This window comes from Balaenoptera borealis (assembly GCF_965194805.1).
Source record: "Balaenoptera borealis genome assembly, chromosome: 5".
NCBI classification, from domain to species: domain Eukaryota; kingdom Metazoa; phylum Chordata; class Mammalia; order Artiodactyla; family Balaenopteridae; genus Balaenoptera; species Balaenoptera borealis.
Genome location: NC_138862.1, coordinates 73,179,139 through 73,198,518, shown reverse-complemented (window position 1 = coordinate 73,198,518; position 19,380 = coordinate 73,179,139). Strand labels below are relative to the sequence as shown.

The following is a 19,380-nucleotide window of genomic DNA, read 5'->3' as shown; positions in this document are numbered from 1 at the left end:
AATGCAGGGGACACGGGTTCGAGCCCTGGTCTGGGAAGATCCCACATGCCGCGGAGTAACTAGGCCCGTGAGCCACAGCTACTGAGCCTGCGCGTCTGGAGCCTGTGCTCCGCAACAAGAGAGGCCGCGATAGTGAGAGGCCCGCGCACCACGATGAAGAGTGGCCTCCGCTTGCCGCAACTAGAGAAAGCCCTCGCACAGAAATGAAGACCCAACACAGCCAAAAATAAATAAATTAATTAATTAATTAAAACAAAACAAAACAAACAAAAAAAAACTTTAAAAAAAAAAGAAATGAGTAATCAAGACATAAAAAGACATGGAAGAGTCTTAAATACATATTACTGAGTGAAATAAGCCATTCTGAAAAGGCTACATACTGCATGATTCCAGCTATATGACATTCTGGAAAAAGCAAAACTATAGAGACAGTAAAAAGATTAGTAGTTACCAAGGGCTGGGGGCAGGGGATAAATAGGCAGAGCACAGAGGATTTTTAGGGCAGTGAAACTATTCTGTATGGTACTGTATGGTGGATATATATCATTACAGATATATATATATATAGAATGTACAACACCAAGAGTGAGCCCTAATATAAACTATGGACTTTAGTTAACAATAACGTATCAATACTGATTCATCAGTTGCAACAAAAGTACTATATGACTGTGAGATGTTGATAATAGAGGAAACTGTGTGCTTGGGGGTGGTAAGGGGGGTATAAAGGAAGTCTCTAAATTTCAGCCTCCTTACCTGCAAAGTGAGGATAAAAGTACCTAGGGGGTTCTTGTGAGGATTAAATGAGATAATGCATGAAAAACACCTGGAGCACAAAGTGCCTCTCTTCCAGCACCTGCCACGCTCAGCCTTGTAGAACAGAGAGATCCCGCAGACTCAGGGATTTTTACTTTTACCCCCAAGTGCCTGGAGGGTAGAAACACACCTGAATACCTGTGTGCCCTGCAGGTGGGGGGGCTCCCCCGGGTGATGTAGTGGAGCAGGCCAGTGGGCATCTTCTGTATAAGGCTGCTGGGCTGCCTGTCCCTTGACGTCAGGGCAGCGGGCTGTGAGGTCCAGGCAAGCCTGGAAAATGAAGCCCAGGGCCTCCTAAGGCCACACAGTTAGAAAGTGGCAAACCAGGAGGAGAGTTCGGGTTTCTACACTCAAGGCTCTTTCCATGAAAACGGGAGGGGGAAGATAGAAGAGGAATGGGAGGGGGGATTGGAGGGGGCAGCAAGAGAAGGAAAAGGAAGTGAAGACACTGTAGGAGTGGTGCAGAAGGAGCTTGTTCAAAGAGCAGGATGTCCGGCCAGGAGGTCCAGTCCCTCCCCCAGGCCTCACCCAACCATGTGACTCAGTGTCATAGGATGATGCCTGTTCTGTGAGGTTGAAATGAGGTAATGGAATGGTTGCCAGGCTGTCTTAAAAAGAATGACATACCGTATAAATGTAAGAGATTCCTGTCTCCAGTCCTCAGAGCTCTGCCACTTGCAGGTGTATAACCATCTTTCTGCATGATAGGACCTTCGGGCCTCAGTGAGTTATCAGGAGGGCTAAACGAGATCAAACACCTAGCCACAATAGGTGCTCAATGTTGTCTGTCTTTTCCTCCTATCTCACCTAGGGCCAGCGTGGGCCAGGGGCATCCAGCAGTTCCTGCTTAACCTCTCCACAGGTCCCTGAAAATTAAGGGCCAGTGATCCTAGGAGGGGTGTATTTAGCTCCTAAGTGAGTTTGCTGATAACAAAGCCAGCCTGTCTGCAACTGGAACTATTCTTGGGTCTATCCTAAGAAGGATCGGGAAACGGCCCTCTCTGGCCCCCCAATTCCTTGCTGTTGTGGAAAACGCTTCATGTGCGTGGCTCCCACGTGGCCAGGATGACTATTGCCGCCACCCTGAGTCTTAGGACAACCCACCTGGGACCAATTTTTGCATCAGAATTGTGAAGCCAAAAAGATTTATTTTTGACAACCCTCCCAGTGTGTGCTTCACTGTAAAGTAGGCATAATATCATTAGCTACTTCATGGGATTGTTATGAGGCTTAAATGAAATAATACATGTACAACGTTTAGTATAGCCCCTGGCACATAGCAAGTACTTAATGAACATTAGTGATTAATACTTCTATTATCAGGGCATGAGACTAGGTTTGGGGGGAGACTGTTGTGTGTCTAGAATTATGACATTATTCTCAGTTAGAAATGGCTGGTCCAGATGGTCCCCTTTGTTTTTGTAAGGAAAGGCTGGGGGAAAATACCCTAACATGAGAGGGGTCTCTGTGTTTCCCCTAAGGCAAATGCCTCTAATCCAGGGGCACGTGTATCACCAACCCTGAGGCTCTAGCAGTTCCCTTGGGATGGCAGCCTGATGAGTCTGAGAACTAAGAACAGGGAGACACCCAGGAGAGCCTCTTGCCTCTGAAACAGGGGGACTCAGACACTGGCCGGTGGGATGACAGTCATGCCCTTCCCGCTGGTGGGGAAGAGAAACAATTGTCAGTGACAACCTTCTCCTTGAAAAGGTTCATGACAAAAGATAAAGATTTCTGAGGCGGGGAAAAATGATTAGGTTCACGAACTAACCACAACCCACCCCCAGAGATGCAAATCCTATTTTGAGCAGGCAAGAGGTGGAAACAACAGGAGAGAGAGGTATATTTTTTTCCCTGGCAACTGTACCAAATCTAAGCATTCTCTGCTTTACATGGCTTAATTGCCATGTAACCTTCAACTTTATAAACATGTTTTAAAAATAATAACTGTGACCAGAATGAGAGTTTTGAAAAGCAGCAGCCAGCAGGTTGTAAGCCTAGGTTAAATCGTTTAAAGAGACTGAAAGTGGCCTGGGACAAGGATGGAGAGCCCAGTTCCAAGGAAATGAGGCCTGGTTATCATGCTGATGTCATGCATAGGATCACTTATTTGACCGAATCATTTCATCATCAAATAATCATCGCACACTAACAGATCTTGGAGGAAAATGAAAAGTTCAATCAATTGTAATAGAAAGCAAAAGAGAAGAAAGAAAATTTACCCTAGATTCTATCTCCTCCAAATTTAACTCCTTTTCTGGGTTCCCCATATATAATCTTACTCAGTTAAGATTATGCAGTTACATTGTTAAACTCCTTTTTTTCCAGGCAAAGTCCTGAGAAAGGGGTCATTTGGGGGTTATGTTTATTTTGGTGCAGAACTGATTTAGCAGAGTGGTCATGCCTGGTGAATCCTTTCTGGGATCTGTCTGGTTGGGTGATGAAGCCAGAAAGCCATGAAGCCCTGGGGCAGGAGCGTGAACAGCAGCTGGAGAGCAGTGTGTGAGGGAGCTGACCTTGAACAGGTCTACCACTCAGGGGATTCCCAGAGATGAGTGGGGGTGGTGGGAGATGCTGGCGGGGTGGGCCGAGATCCTCAATCAGGTGGGTGTAGGTGACAGAAAATTAAAATGTGACTTTTATGTTAACATAACCTTCCTTGTAGCCACAGGCTGGAGCTTGGGGACGTTTTGGCAATACATAGAAGAAATCTTACTTATATCCACCAGCAAGGAAAACACATAAAAATCTCAGGGATATTTTGTCTTATTCCCTGACAGTTTAAAGATAAGTCAAGTCGAAGTCAAGAAGAGTGGAATAACAGCCTGTTCTCAAGGATTCCCTCCCTTCTGGCACAATCCAGTTTCTCAAGGGTGGTGAAACATATTGAGGAAGGCACTCTCTTGGGGAAAAAAATTTTTTTGGTTCTTGAGAGAGAAACAGAGAAGAAATATGACAACATGTGCTCTTGGTAGACACTCAGAACCGTTTATGAAGGGCTCTTTCTTTAGGAGTTAATTAAAAATAATAACAAACAGATGACTTTTGATGGTTTTTGTGTTTCAAAATGTTGACTTGTTACATCCAAGGATCCTCCCTGTGTTCTGGAATAACAATTTCTCCCAAGAGAAGTAGCTCAATTCAATTCTGCAGTGAGGTTAAGAAGCGGTTGGATTGGAAGAGTACTCCCTAAAGCACCCATCTGCCTTGTGTCCAGGCTTGTGGGAGAGACACATCTAAGTGAACCGCCACACTAAGTGAATCGTCCTCAAGACGCTCACACTCTAGCCGTAGAGAGAGCTAGTGCTCAGCTGGGTGAGTAAATCCACATGTACATTAAACACTGGTTCTGCCATTACACAGACCTTCATTCTGTGCCACAAGTCAGCATGACTCGTAGCCCCTGAGGATGCCTGGCTTGGATGGTCTGTCGAGGGAGGACCTCTAGGTCACTTTACATGTGGGCAATGGATTGCACTGTTCCTCCCAACGGGAAGAGGAGGGGCCGCCATGGGCCATATCTGTGGACCTGCCCGGCTCCCTTGGGCTTTATGTGGAAACATCTCCTATCTCTTCTCCAACTGAAGACACAAACGGCTGCACTTCACTTGGGACGCACGGAGCACTGGTGGTGCGTAACCACCCCAGCTGAGCTCTGCCATATGGTCTGGAGGAAGAATCACTTGGGGTGCTATAGCACTCTACAGTGTAGAGGCAGGCAGCTGACCTTTTTGTCCATCCCGAAGCCTCAGGTCGAGGGCTGATGGATGTTAGTTTGGCACTGCTTCAGGGACTGAGGGACTGCTCACAGGGCCCAGAGGTATGCTTGCTTCTGTTCGTTTTCTGTTTTGTTTTTGTTTTGAGGCCCTTGCCGAGTTTAAAGTTTTTCAGCCCAGGCAGTTTTCTTTTCAGCTCTAGTAGCTCTCCGGTGAGAAGAGGCAGCCGGGGCAGGGAGGGAGTGCTGCTTCGGAGTGAGCAGGTGGGAGTTCTAGTCTGGTCCCAGCAAGGTATTAAACCTCCCTGAACCTCAGTTCCCAACTGCTCACAGAACCAGCCCTTCCGGCTTCCAGCTAAAAATGGCTGTGACCAGAAAACTAAAGATTGTAGAATTGCCTTTTGGAAGCTACCCTCCCTTTTTACGCAGAAAACTAGGTCTCTGAGAAAACCTTGGCCAAGGAGAGCACAAGGGGGAGAGAACCACAGGCAAGCCAGGCTGGGGGCCTTCCTGTGAGCCCCGGCCCAAGACGGTCTTTATGGGACACCTGGGCCTCCCGTACACAGTGTCCATATCTGCAGAGAATAACAGGCCCACTTAAAAGGGTGTGGGTAGCACTTAACAATTCACACACACACTTTATCTCATGGGCTCTTCAGACTGCACGGGCTTTTGTTGCTCCTGGAAGTTTCATCTCTTGTGGAAAGTATTTCCCCCGGATTTGGTCTTTCCCAGTCCTGCCACCAGGCAACTCCTTAGATCCCAAGGCACTGGACTCCCCGCAGAGCACAGCACCCTGCCCCCCAGGGAATGGCCGGGACCGGGGAAAGGACTATGAAGGCGGGTCCTTTTCATCACCCGCTCACACCTCACTGTTCAACCCAGCGCTGCCTCTCCTCAGAGCTTTGTGGCTCAGCCTCCTCTTCTGGCCGGAACCGCGCCTTCCCACTTGGGACGCAGGCCGTCCAGGAACTGGCCCGGAATCAGGGCCACTGGGCCCGCCCACCAACGTGCAATTTAAGCAAAAGCTGGTCCGTCTCCTTCCGCGCCAACTTGCCTGACGCTGGAGAAGGGCGACCTCTAGTGTTGGTTCTTGGAAGGGACGCAGCGGCTTTCCGCAACCGAGGTGAGGCTCCTGGGGCCAGTCCAGCAGGGAACTGAGAGGGGCGGAGCTTAACTGGACTTGTTAGAGAGATGGGGAAGAAGGACAGAGGGGACTCTTGAGCTCCAGAAAGCCCAACCGTGCACACTTGGCCTCTGAGGCCTGCTCATTGTCTAAACACACCTGCCCCTCTTGTAACATCTTCCTCTTTTGTAACACCCAAGACTCAGCCCACCCCTCACCCCTGACTCACCTGGCTGAAACAAGCTCACCTGCCTCTGTTACCAGACCGAACTTGGGTCAGCTCACCTGTGCACAGTAAAGCCAATCCACTGACACCTGGTTGTGGTGAAGGAAACTGCAGTGTTTATTGCAGGGCACCAAGCAAGGAGTCCAGGCTACTTATGCTTAAAAGCCCCGAACTCCTCAAAAGCTTTTAGGGAAAGGTTTTTAAAGACAGGGTGAGGGAGAGGGGTTGGGGGTGTGTGATCAGCTCGGGGACATTCTTCTGATTGGTCGGTGGTGAGGTAATTGAGAGTCAACATCATCAACCTCCTGATTCCAATTGGTTTGGGGTCTACGTGCTTGTGGGCAGCATGCAGTTAACTTCTTCCACCTGATGGGGGTTTTAGTAGCTGTCAAACAGCTCAAAGGATATGGCTCAGGATATTATCTATAGCCCTTGAGGAGGAACTAACGGTCCTTGACTTTAATAGCTAAACTATTATTATTTTGTCTTGCTTGACTGTTTTCCTTTCTTTCTGCATTTTCTCACTTCTCTGATTAAATTTATTCTTTGGAATTTGGGGAAGGCCTAGGAAGCTAAGGTTTTTTTTTACAGACAAGAGGCAGGCAGAGGACATGGGGAGGCGGGTCTGTTTGGGGAAGCGCTGTTCAGTTACACTCCTGTGACTGGAGAAGGGGAAGGTGGGAAAGGCATCAAGCAGTGTGTCTGGGTATGAACCAGGGCACCTGGTTGAATGCACCAATCCTCGGGTGGCCTCCATCTATGTCTCCATGGTCCTGTCATGACCAATCGGTCAGTCCTGTCTTCGGCAGGGGGTTGCGGTGGGGAGTGTGTGAGCAGACAAATACTGGGTGGCGTGCCCTTGTGAGGCAGTGGGACTGCCTGGTGACTGTGACTTTTCAGGGCTCCACCACCTTCATCAACACCACCCCATTCTTTGAGATGGAAAATCCACAATCTTCAGTAAAGTGCTACACTGTTCGGCTTAAAGCCCTCCTTCCCCTTTCCCTTCTAAACAGACGGCCTTGCTTAAGCCCCTCCTATAAGGAATTGTAGAGCTGCCACCAGCCACAGGATGTGACGCCCATGGGGCTTAGGAGGCAGAGGCTTTAGGAAATGAAGGGTTTGGGGATGTTTGAAGGGAGAAGGGTCCATCCTCAGCACTACGCCCTCTCCCTTCCCAGTCTCGCAAGTATATTCAGAACCTATTTTTTGCTGTTTTTTCTTATGAGTTATAATCTATATTCAGTTTTATGTGACTTTATTGAGTTTAATGAGACTCCAAACTGCCACACTTACAAGGTCAAATTGAGTGTTTTTTGTATATAATTTTTGCCAAGTCTATTTCCAACCATAGGTAGGGTGACCACCTATCCCAGTTTGCCTGAAACAGTCCTGGTTTACATCTGTCACCTGGGCATAATTATTCATGGTGTTCTCTTTCACTCCGAAAAGGGCCCCACTTAGATGGTGAATTACACTGTCATGCTAATCACAGATAATCTATGTAAGAAAACATTTAGGCATTAGGATTTAGAGGATGTGAGAGATAATGTTACCAGGAATTTGAGATTTAAATGGTTATTATAATCTTGGCATAATTAGCTCTAAGCTTTCTGGCAGCTGAAACAGAAGAAAAATATGAAGAGTTAGGAAGTTGATTCTGTCCTGTAAAATGATGCATATTACATCTTTTGGAGGGACATATTTATCAGGCACTTAATTTTAGGAGGAATTTTTCGCATAAATTGTTACATAAGGGACACTGAGTAACATAAGGGACTGTGTCTTCCATGTTAGTTTTTGCAGAATTTTCTATGTGGCCATTTTTAATATTGGTCCTTAAAATTATTGTGCTTTTCCAATTCTCTTTCTCTGTGAAAAATGGGGAGGGAATAAAAATTATTTCACAGGGGTTAACTGAGATAATATGTATACAAGTGCCAAGTAAACTATAAATATCAAAATACTGTCATTTTCATTCTTATTACCTTGTTGAAAACCCTCCTTTTATTGATGCGGAAGCCAAGGCCCAGAGAGAGCGAAGTAATGTGGCTACTTAGTGACAAAACAGGGGTTAAGGTTCCTGTTTATCCCTCAGTGCTAATAAAACCTCAGGGAGCTGTTCACCATGACATTCTGAGATTCTGTCAGGCATCCAGTGTGGGCTGGAGGTGGGGTGGGAAGATGAGGCAGAAAGGCTTTGGACAGTAGTGGCCCAGATGGAGATGCTAGAAATGGTGTTTTAAGTCATCATCATAAAGAGATGTTATTAACATAATTTTCTTTTAGCAAGACAGAAAGCTTCTCGTGGTGATTGTTTGAGTCACTCTCAGCTGAAAGAATAAGCCATCTATTTTTTGCAAGTTAAGAAAAAAGTTGCTCCCAGTCTGGTTTCCAGGGGCACAGCCTTTTGGGACTAGTTCCAGCAGGGGGTTTTCCAGCATTATGGCACGACCTTCTTTTCAGCTTCTCCTCCTCCCAGCCAGTAAGTCTCAAAGTGTGGTCCCAGACCAGCAGTATCTCCATCACCCAGAAACATGTTAGACATGCAAATTCTCAGGCCTCACCCCAAACCCACTGAATCAGAAACTGGGGGTGATTCTGTTGCACACTAAGGGTTGAGATCACCACTCCAGGCTGTTCTTAGGGCCCTGTCTGGCTTCCTAGAGAGAAGAGAAACAAAATTGTGGCAATTCTCCCCCCTTGCTGCTCTCCCTACCCCGCAGGCAGGCTGTCCTTTCTAAACTCCTAATAACAATTGGTTTTTCAGGTGTGGCCCTCACACTTGCTCAAAAATGAAGTTGCATGGCCCCTGTCTGATGGTTTGCCTAGCCAATACCAGCTCTGGATAATACACACTACCTTTACCAAGCATTTCATGTGTGCCAGATTTGAGAGCACTACGATCTGATGGCCCAATTTCGTTTTGTTTTAAAGAAAAAACACTTAAGTCTTCCGCCTCTGATATCTATGGCTGATTTCCAGTTGGGATAAATTAAAAAGGATCCCATTTATTTTTTTTTTAAAGGTTAATCAGGTCTCCAGGAAGTGAAAGCTATAGCCTTTTACTTTTGCACTAGAATGTAGAATTCTGTAGAAACTGCTATTCCCTTCCAAAAGAGATTTTCACATTTCCAAATGGGTCTCAGCAGAAATAGTCTGTCCTAACCTGAAAGAATATTGATTCACTTTTCAAGGCACAATGAGCCTAACAGTTTTACCTGCTCAGCCCACCACTGAAGCAGACCAGTCTTATGGGTGTGGACTTATCAACAAGGAAAGAACCCTCAACCTTCCATGCTGAGGGCTTTTCTTGACTAGACATAAACTGAAAAGGAAATGAAGAGAATTATGGTTGCATAGATCTCAAGTTGCCCTCTTCCATGTACTTCTTCCTAGTGGAACTTTCCGGACTACTCAAGGCAGTCTTCCCCAAGCTTTGTTTTGTATGCAGCACGCTGCCAGCAGAGTGGAAAATTTTTCTACTTGTGTGGCAGAGGAAATTTGGAGGCTGGGAGGCTGGGGCTGAGTCCCTGCACTAGTAGGCAGGAGGGTACACCCCAGAGCCGACTTCCACTCTTCAACCTGAGCAGTCAGCACAACCCCTCTGAGCTCTGGGGCAAGCTGCCTTGACCAACAGCAAGGGGGAAAGACTCTTAAGAACAGGTAGTGTAACTGAGCAGGATCCTCTGGGACCTTCCTGGGACAGACCCCCCCCACCCCATGTCCTCCGCCTGCCTCTTGTCTGTAGAAAACTTTAGCCTCCTAGGCCTTCCCTGAGTTTCAAAGAGTAAATTTAATTGGAGAAATAAGAAAATACAAAAACAAAGGGAAACAGTCAAGGAAGACAAAATAATAATAGTTTAACCATTAAACAAAGTTAAGCATAGTTAGTTCCGTCTCAAGGGCTATAGATAATATCCTGAGCCATATCCTTTGAGCTGTTTGACAGCTACTAAAACCCCCATCAGGTGGAAGAAGTTAACAGCATTCTGACCAAAAGCATGTAGACCCCAGACTGCTTGGAACCAGAAGGTTGATGATGTTGACTCTCAATTACCTCACCACCAACCAATCAGAAGAATGTCCATGAGCTGATCATGCACCTCCCAAACCCCCCTTCCTCACCCTGTCTTTAAAAACCTTTCCCTGAAAGCCATGGGGGAGTTCAGGTCTTTTAAGCACTAGCTGTTTGGACTCCTTGCTTGGTGTCCTGCAATAAACACTGCAGTTTCCTTCACCACAACTCGATGTCAGTAGATTGGCTTTACTGTGCATGGGCGAGCTGACCCAAGTTTGGCTTGGTAATGGGGGAGAGTAACAGATGGAGACAAGTAAACACAATCAAGAACAGAAGTATCTTTCCTCCAGAACACTGGTTCTCAGCCTTGAGCTGACACTAGAATCACCTTGGGAAGCTTTTAGCATTTCTGACAACCAGGCCATACCCTAGATCAATTAAATTAGAATCTCTGGGAGTGGTAATCAGGCAACAGCATTTTTTTTTAAAGCTCCCTGGGTGGTTCCAATATGCAGCCAGGTTTGAGAGCCATCTTTCTAGCATTCACTTCTTCCAGTAACTGCTGTTTTCCTGCCTTCTCTCGGCATGGGCCCCTTCTCATTTGTCTTGCTTGTAATTCTTCATTCTTCTGGCCTTGAGGACCATGATGTAGAGTCAGAGGCATTTTATGCTAAGTGAAAGTTTAATCTGAATTTCTTTTGCTTGGACCCCTTGTTTCCCTTTGGATCTTTTATCTACAGTTGTTGTTTTATTTCCCCATACTTTTCCCTCTTCAAAGGTCCCAATTACCGCAAAATAACTTTGGTTAAATTTCCAAACTACTCCCCCCTCCGCAATACACACACAAAAAGAAAAAAACCCACAACTCTGTGGCTTAAACAAACAATCATTTTAGTTAAATACATTAGAGTCAAGAGACACAGGGCTTCCCTGGTGGCGCAGTGGTTGAGAGTCTGCTTGCCAATGCAGGGGACGCGGGTTCAAGCCCTGGTCTGGGAAGATCCCACATGCCGCGGAGCAACTGGGCCTGTGAGCCACAACTACTGAGCCTGCGCGTCTGGAGCCTGTGCTCCGCAACAACAGAGGCCGCGATAGTGAGAGGCCAGCGCACCGCGATGAAGAGTGGCCCCCACTTGCCGCAACTAGAGAAAGCCCTCACACAGAAACGAAGACCCAACACAGCTAAAACTAACTAACTAAATAAATAATAAAAATAAAGGAATTCCTAAAAAAAAAAAAAAAAAAAAAGGGACAGGAAGGGAGTGGGGATGTGGGTGCCCGATACACCACTTTTTTTCCTCATAAGGTCCAAGCCCTCGTTCTACTTGCTCATTCACTGCAGGGAGAAGGTTGGGCCTCCAGTTCTCATCCATGGGCAGAATTCAGTGTTACAGTCATGTTAGGATCCAGGGCTCTTCAGCACACTAGATTCTGAGCATCACAGTTTGTTTAGAATAGTACATTGGGCTTTTTCGTTCCTTCACCGTAAATTATAGAAAAAGCTACTTGACCCTTCTAAAATTCTGCAGATTAAGGACATGATTTTTAGCCCAAAAAAAAAAAATTTTTTTTTTAAAAGGAAAATTCAGTTGCATTAAACAAACGGAAGACCTGTAGTGTTTGGGATAGTAAACGGTGTTGTGATTCTCTACCCCCCAGCAGAACTCAGCACAGAGCGCTGCACTCGTGGGCTCCTGGAGGGCTCCCACGTGGCTGGCTAAGGGCAGGATTTAACTTGCACCATCTGGTGCTGGACACAACACTGAAGGCAGAGAAGAGCAGGGGCATTCAGAGATGAGGCAGGGCCAGATCTAGCAGGGGAGGGCTGGGGCCTAGGAAGATGAATGATTAGTCTGAGCTGGGATTCAAGAAGGGTGTGAGCTAGGAGGCAATTAGGAGCTGATAGAGGGACAGGAGCAAACACTATGGCTCTCTGGACAGGGGTCTGTTTTAAGGGGGAACCCAGATTAAGCCAATGGTTAATGCAAAAGAGGCATCTCAGCCCACCTTTCAAGGTCCTTCTCAGCAAACCTTTCCCAAGTCTGCTAACGAGGAATCCATTAGGAGGGGGATCTTTTGAGGGGGCTTCATTCTGAGTCTTTCAGGATGCTACCTTTCTACAGATCCTGTCCTGAAGCCTCACCAGAACTCCCGCTACACTTACAAGTCCCTCTTTTAGAAGACTTACAGGGCTTCTAAGGATTCATTTAGCTTATCTACACGTCTCATTTCCCTTCTTGAAGGCTGGGACTAAGGGCTCTTTCCTCCCAAACCTAGCTTAGTAATTTGCAACAGCACCCTCTTGCTATTGAAATGAGATGAAGTGTGCTAGGTGCCAAAGACCCTAGCCTGAGACCTTGTATCTGGGCAGAGGAACTGCTTTGACAGCGGGGGCAAGGGGGAAAGGGAGGGCAAAAAGGAGACGTAATGTGGGCACATGCTGTGTTGGGAGTGACCTGGGTCCCACACTGTCTCTGCTTCCATGTTCAACCCCAGAGCTGAAAGTTTCTCGTTTCAAGGTCAGCAAACAGGACCTACCTTGGAAGGAGGGAAAACGTTTAAGGTAAGGCCGAGAATGGCTTTGTCCAGTGCTAACCTAGACCCAGCCCTTCAGCTGGCCCTGTCTCCTGGGAGTCTCTGATACTTCCTGCCTGCCTCTGAGAGTTTATTAATGATGCCTTAAAGGGCAGGGCAGCTGGGCAATAAAATGAGCAACAGCTCAAACAGAACAAATGGATTCTTCATTAGCAGACTTGGGAAAGGTCTGCTGAGAATGACCCTGAAAGTTGGGCTGAGATGCCTCTTTGGGGTTTTTTTTTTGGGGGGGGTCTTCTTTGTGTTTTTTTAAAAATTTATTTTATTCAAGTATAGTTGATTTACAATGTTGTTAATTTCTACTGTTCAGCAAAGTGATTCAGTTGTACATATATATACATTCTTTTTCATATTCTTTTCCATTATGGTTTATCACAGAATATTGAATATAGTTCCCTGTTGAGATGAGTCTTTTGGATTAACCATTGGCTTAGTCTGGGTTCCCCCCCCAAAACAAACTCTGAACAAGAACTTGTTCAGAGTGCATCCTACCTTCATGATACAGGTAGTTTATTTTGGGAACGAATCCCAAGGAACAGGAGTGGAGGACTGGGAAGAGTCAAACTGTCAAGGCAGGAAAGAGAAAGGCAATCCAAGGGTGCATTATTGAGCTGATCAAGTTGGGCACTACTGTGGGCAGCCAGGGGTCTATCATCTTAGGTGCTGTACAAAATGTACCTTGGAACTGCCCACTGGAAGAACGGAAGAGTGGAATAGTTCTCCACCAGCTCCTGTCTGCCTAGGTCAAACGTTGTCCCAGGACGTATTAATTCCTTTGCACTTCCAAGTTTATGCTGTGTCAAAATGGGCTTCGGCTTCCTGTAGGGGGCCCAGGCTGCAGTGACAGAGAAGCCCCGAGAGGGGAAGATACCAGGTACAGCTGAGGCAAGGTGCTCTCAGGTTTCACCTGTATGCAGCTGGTTGCCAGAGCAAAACTGGAATAAAAAGGAGGGCTGGGAAGGTGTGAGGTCAGCCACAGGTGGAGTCGGATATAACCGCAGACAGATCAACTGTCCTGTTCTTGTCTTTCATGAATAGAACTTTATTTCCATTAATTCTCAGTCCAAAGTCAGGATCTATGGTTTTCCTAGGTGGAAATATTAACTCTTCCTTTAGTTAACTGCTTTTCTAGCAATGCATAACCCTCAAAGTGTAACCTGGTGACCCAATATAAGGATTTATGTTATGGCTATGGCATGCTATAACAGTGACTATTCTGAAACACAGCACTGAAGCAAGCTTGAGTCTGTCTGTGAAATGGGTACAGAGAACCAAGTGCCTCCTACCTTCATGATTCTCCTGGTCTTCAAAGCTCTACATGCCAGGAGCCGGAGATAAGGAAGATACAGCCTCAGCCTTCAAGAAGCTCATGTAACGGAGCTGACAGGTTTCTTTAAAGCCCCACCAGGCCCTTCCTTCCTTCCTGTTTTCATCTGCCTGGTCCCTTTCCAATCAGTCCTTCTCTATAATTTGACCTAAACATAGCTCTGCCACTAATTTGCCCTGATAGGTTCCTTCTCCTCAGCTGGTTTCTCATCCTGGAAACTTGGCAGGGGAGCCTGATCTGTGGCAGATTGGCCTCCGATGTTCCGTTGTTGAAACTCTGGGAAGCTGTGCTATTCTTAAATTATTTTTTAAAATCGTAGGAAGAAAATTTTAAATAAATTTCATCTGATCAAAAGACAAATTTAAAAACAAACCAACAAACCAACCCACCCCAATGAGCTCCAAAGACAGCAAGTAGGCGTAGGACCTGGAAAGGCGCCTCAACCTCACCGGGTTTCCTCACTTCCTGGAGCGGCACCTCCACCTCCCTACCCGCGACCCGCGGGGTAAAATCGTTCCCCGCTCGTTCCAGAACCAGGATGGCGGTGGAGGAGATCAGAGCGCGGTTTAGACCTAAAATGGGCGGCAGTGGGTTAATCCCGGGCTGGGCGCCTAGCGAATAGGAGTAGCCTCTGCGCGAGGAGGGCCAGGCCTGACGCCCCAAGGCGAAGGAGGCGGTGCAGAGGCTCCCCGCCCCTGCGCCGCCTGCCGTCGGGCTCCGCCCCGCGCAGCCCTACAGAGCAAAGCCCCTGTGCGTAAGCGCACCCCGGCAGCTGAGGCTGGAGGCCGCAGGAGTGGGAGCCAGTAAGGGGCTTCGAGAAGGAAACGGCGGTAGCGCCCGGTGGTCCGAGACGCGAGCGCGGGTACCTGCGAAGCGCCAGGTTCCGGCGAACGCACCAGCTGAGCCCTCAGCAGCGGGAGCCCCCGCGCCAGTTTGGTTTGGGGTAAGAGCAGGGGTCCGCATCTCTGCAGCTCGGGCGTGATGAGCCGGCGCCCCTAAACCGGTGTGATGCTCGGTTTGGTTTGGACTTGCGCTGCCCTTTACTCGGGTCGCGGGGATGCGAGTGGAGAAGGGGGCACCAAGTCCTGTAGGCTGGGCCCCACGGCCGCGGCCGAAGTAACGGTGTAAAGATGGACTGATCCCGCCCAGAGCCGTCTCAACCCCAGGTGATCCTCATCCTCCGCCCTCCCGGGCCTTACGTCCGTGCTCTGGGAGCCCAGCCTGACGTTTATTATTCAGAAAATGTGCTTGGCAGGGGGAGGCCTAGGTTGAACACGCGGCCCCGAGTCTCCCAGGTGAAACCCTCGACACTTATCCTTGTCTGCCGCCGCATTTTACAGAAGACGAGCCCAGCCCCGAGAAGGGAAGAAACCGGCCCAAGGTCACATCGTAGTCAGAGGCCGAGCCAGGACCGAAGCCAGTAGTCCTGCTTTCTAGCCTGAGACCTAGGCTCCCTTCCTCACCGCATCTCTCTGGGTCTGCCCGCATCCCTCGTCCTCCTCCCGCGTCCTCCACGAGGCTCTGTTCTCGGGGACTTGGTTGGGGGTGGGGAGTACTTCCTCCCATCAAGCTGCGCCCTCGGGAAGGATGCTGGACAGCAGTCAGGCCGCCGGTCCAGTTTCCTCGAGCACGAGCTGAGCCGGCTGTTATTGGAGGACCGCAGAGGCCGCAGGACGGGGGGAGGAGGAGGATCGAGCAAGTTGGAGGCGCCGCGGGAGCAGGCCGGAGGTGCTGGGTTGGTGGTGGGCCCGCGGTCGGGGAAGGCCGGGAGCCTCTGCCGCTCACAGGTGCGGGGACAGCTCAACTTGGTCTGGGCGGTGCCGTCTCAGCCAATGGGAGCGTGGCTCGGGCCGAGCCCCCTCGGCTCCCAGCCTCTGGTCTGCCGGAAGGGGCTGCGGCCCTGCGATTGGCCCGGACGCGGGGCTGCTTGCGCGCTTAGCGAGTTGGCGCCGGCGAGTCTCGGGCGTCCCGCGCTCTGCCAGCGCGCTGGGGCGACGCGTCAGAGACAGGGACCCGGGCGGTCTGCGCCCTGCTGGGGAAGGGTTTGGAGCCGCGCGGGACGTTGAGCTCATTTGAGTTCTGCGTGGTTTTTTCCAGCCAGTCTGCCAAAATCTGCCCGGAGTCAGCTGATGCAAAGTCCCCGTCTAACCCTGCGAGGGGTTACAGAGGCACACGTTTTGTTACGGTGGGCTTCCGGCTGCCAGGATCCTTTATGACGCATCAAATATCCTAGCACTTTATACCAGAGCGTTGCAGCCCGGCCGTGCCCAGGGCATATACCCGTGGCGGGCGAGGGAGCTGAACTTTGAAATGAGTGTAGCTCGCATAGTCTCTCAACACACATTTACAGAGTGGCTGCTTCCTGTCAGACACCAGAGTAGTCATTTTGGATGAGCCGGAGGTCAATGAAACAATCTAGGTTGAGACTGGTGGTCAGATGGTGGAGCTGGGTGCTGTGAATGGTTATAAGCAGAAATACCTCTAATACTACCCGGCCTAGGTTAAGTGCTATTTCAGAGGCACGTAAGGAAGGAAGCAGTGAAAATGCAAATATGGAGCGCGGCATCTTAACCACTGACCTGCTAGGGAAGTCCCGCAACAAGAGATTGATTTTTGATTTAGGGGATCAGGAAAGGTTTCTTGAAGGAGGTTATTTGAATCAGTTAGGGCTTAGTGGATGAAGGAGACGTCGGATTTGGTATAGGATGAGCAAGGCACAAAAATTGGAAAGTACAGGGCTTATAGAGAGATGGTGTAGCAAATGGTATAATGAGTAGATGAGAAAAGTATAGTTGGAGATATGATTTGGAGGGGCCCGGTGAGGACCAGGATGCTGGGCTTGTACGCTCTGATTTGAAATGTGGTAAGCGCTTATGAATAGGATGGCTCCTTAAACTGTCAGTTGTACTAATGTCATTTTTTTTACATCTGCACGAAAAATCTTGGAAATAATCTTTGATTCTTCCTTCTTTCAGAGCCTACATTTAATTGGTCAGTAAATCACAGTGGGCTTTACCTTCAAAACACAGCCAGACTCTGACCACGTCTAATTAGCTCCATGGTTTCCACCGGGGCTGGCAGCCCTTTTATATATGTCCAGGGAGTACCTCCTCACGTTTTGCTGGAGTTCTGCAGTGCACAACCTGCATGGCTGTGCATTATGGTCCTGGGTTACTGCCATAGCTTCTAAATGGTCTCCCTGCTTCTGCCCTTGTCCGTCCTCAGTCTATTCTTAACCCAGTGAGAGTTATCATTTTAAAATATAAGCCTGATATGGTATTCCTCTGCTGAAAACTCTCTTAAGTCATTCAAATATTATGTGCCTACTGTGTACAGGTCTGACTTGAATTTGGTAGGCAAGCCCTGTTCTCCTAGGGATGGAATGCCTGCTTCACCTGGTGGTTGTAATTATGGCCATTTTGATAGCTCTGGTAACACTTTCTCTTGGGGAAGGACAGATGTTTCCTTGACAGAAGTGAAGAGGGAGAGGCTCCTTTTCCTGTTATCATTATGAGGTCTACAGTGTGGCATTCTCAGAATATCAGGCAAGCTTAAGAATTAATGATAATGATTTGCAGAAAGAACCTGCTTTCAGTGTGTTTTCACCAATATTGTTTTGGCTGCAACTAACAGAAACATTAAGCATGCTTAAATCAACACAGAGAATAAAGACATCACATGCCTTACAGAGCTGGAGACAGGAGGGCAGCTGGGTCTCAGGAGAGGAGGCTCTGTTGTTTTTTTCTCTCTTCTTCACTTCCATCTCTGCTTCTTTCTACATGTGTGCCTGACTCTTTTCTCTCTTTGCAGATTGGCTTTCTCCATCTCTCTCTCTGGCTTCAGACTCAAATGTCGCATAGTTGCCCACCCCCCTCCCCCCAACTCCAGCAACCAGATCACATGTCTCTGCCCCACAGAGGCTGCTTTGCATTCTTTCACAGTGCCACGGGACAGAATGATGGATTCGTCTGGGGTCAGGTGTCTCTCCCTGACCCAGTCTTCCATGGCCAGAGAGTGGGGGGGAGGGTCTCACTGCACAACTACAGCTGCAGAGGCCAAATCCTGTGGGCAATAGGCAAGTCTGAAAGGGACACGGATCAGCTGAGCAAGACAGACACCGGAAAGATGGCAACTGCCGAGAGTGTGATGTGTTCTCTGAAGAGAAATGGCCATCACCTAAGTCTAATCTGGTGACTAGTGTCTGTCAGACTAATCCAAGTGTCTGCATTAGGTTTGCCTTCGCTGAACTGGGCTATAAAGTTAAATACTTGGCTTTTATTGAAGGTCCCTGTTAAAGGCAGCTATATAAAAGTCACTTCTGCATTTACGATAAAATGGTAGTGGGAACGTCACCTACAATATCATTTGGTCTTCCTGTATAATGTCTTTAGACTTTTGTTTCAGAATAGTTCTCTCTCTAAGGGATAATAGACATCTTATTTGAATAAGGACTTTAAAACTTGTCAGGTTTTCTTTTTGCATGGCCTCAAGGAAGCCTCCAATAACTGTAGTTAACACGTATAGCTGAGCTGAGCTGAGCTGGAACTTCTAGGCAAGATTATGCTAAGTGATCAGAAGGGAAATAGCCAAAGGATAATAGACATCTATCTGGTAAGAGATCTCAAAGTCTAATGCCCACAATGTCCAGGCAGTTAGCAGAGGTGATGTGGGTAGGCTTGAGATAGTAAGTGAAAACTTTTTGCTATTGAGTTCAAGCATAACATAGCTGCCTCGTTACATTGCCTTTTAAAACACTAGGCAGGCCAAACAAAATAGCCAAGTAGAGTATGTTGGAAACTGGCTGCCAGTTGTCAGACCTTGGAATCTCACACAGGTTACAGGCTTTGAGCACCTCAGTGTGGCATCCCTACACAGGATGGTTCTTAGCTTAAACCCAGCTTGCCCTCCCCGGTGAAACAGGACCTCCCTCTCCCACTTGGTAGTACGAAGGCCCTTCCAGACTTTGTGTCCAGAAACTTGAGTTCTCTTTCCTGCCTAAGTCCTGCCTCCTGAATTCCTATTTGCTGCTGATGCCCTGCCTCTTCTGAGGATGTCAGTAATGGGAATGTTTGCCACTTGCAGGGGAGACCTTGACCCTGACCCACAGGAATGCAGCCAGCTGTGTCTTCTGCAAGATAGTCCTGTCAGAATGCAGCAAGTGAGCCCAGCATCAAGACAAGGATACACACAGTTTTTTTTTTTCTTTCTTTTGGAGAGGGGGTGCTTTCCGTGGGCTGCACGTGGGTTTTGCATTGACAATGGAAAGGCGGTGCCCTTGAGAGCAGACCTAAGTGTTCTCAGAATTAGAAAAGTTTCTCCCAGATTCCAGGATAATACGTGAACATCTTGATTTTGCGACAGTATCATATAAATTCGGTCACCCTGGAGCAGCTAATTGAATCCAAAGCTAAAGAGATGGTCCCCGCCCTCACAGGGGCTCTGCCTGTCCCCTTGCAGTGCCCGCCTCCCACGGCCATTTCTGTTTCCAAACCAAAAGGCAACTGAGTGGCATTTCAAGTTTGAGAAACTAATGTTTACAGAGACTAAAGCCCAG

At 48.1% G+C, this 19,380-nt stretch overlaps 2 protein-coding genes and 1 pseudogene across 4 annotated transcripts in view; 1 reads left to right on the top strand and 2 right to left on the bottom strand.

Moving 5' to 3' along the window:
* The window catches only part of LOC309629369 (ubiquitin-conjugating enzyme E2 L3 pseudogene), a 37,283-nt pseudogene extending 21,935 nt beyond the window's left edge, over positions 1 to 15,348 (bottom strand). The window contains exons 1-3 of the transcript XR_014249483.1: positions 15,290 to 15,348; positions 14,216 to 14,398; positions 13,178 to 13,334 (exon numbers count right to left, since the gene is read on the bottom strand). The product of XR_014249483.1 is annotated as a ubiquitin-conjugating enzyme E2 L3 pseudogene (transcript). The remainder of the gene's footprint in view (positions 1 to 13,177; positions 13,335 to 14,215; positions 14,399 to 15,289) is intronic.
* APOD (apolipoprotein D) overlaps positions 1 to 19,380 on the bottom strand; it is a 71,070-nt gene that overhangs the window by 50,481 nt on the left and 1,209 nt on the right. The gene's annotated exons all lie outside the window — the stretch shown is intronic.
* Positions 15,291 to 19,380, top strand: part of BDH1 (3-hydroxybutyrate dehydrogenase 1) — a 33,239-nt gene continuing 29,149 nt past the window's right edge. Inside the window, 1 exon segment of the mRNA XM_082393603.1 lies at positions 15,291 to 15,613. The gene's annotated coding sequence lies outside the window, so the exon portion shown is untranslated.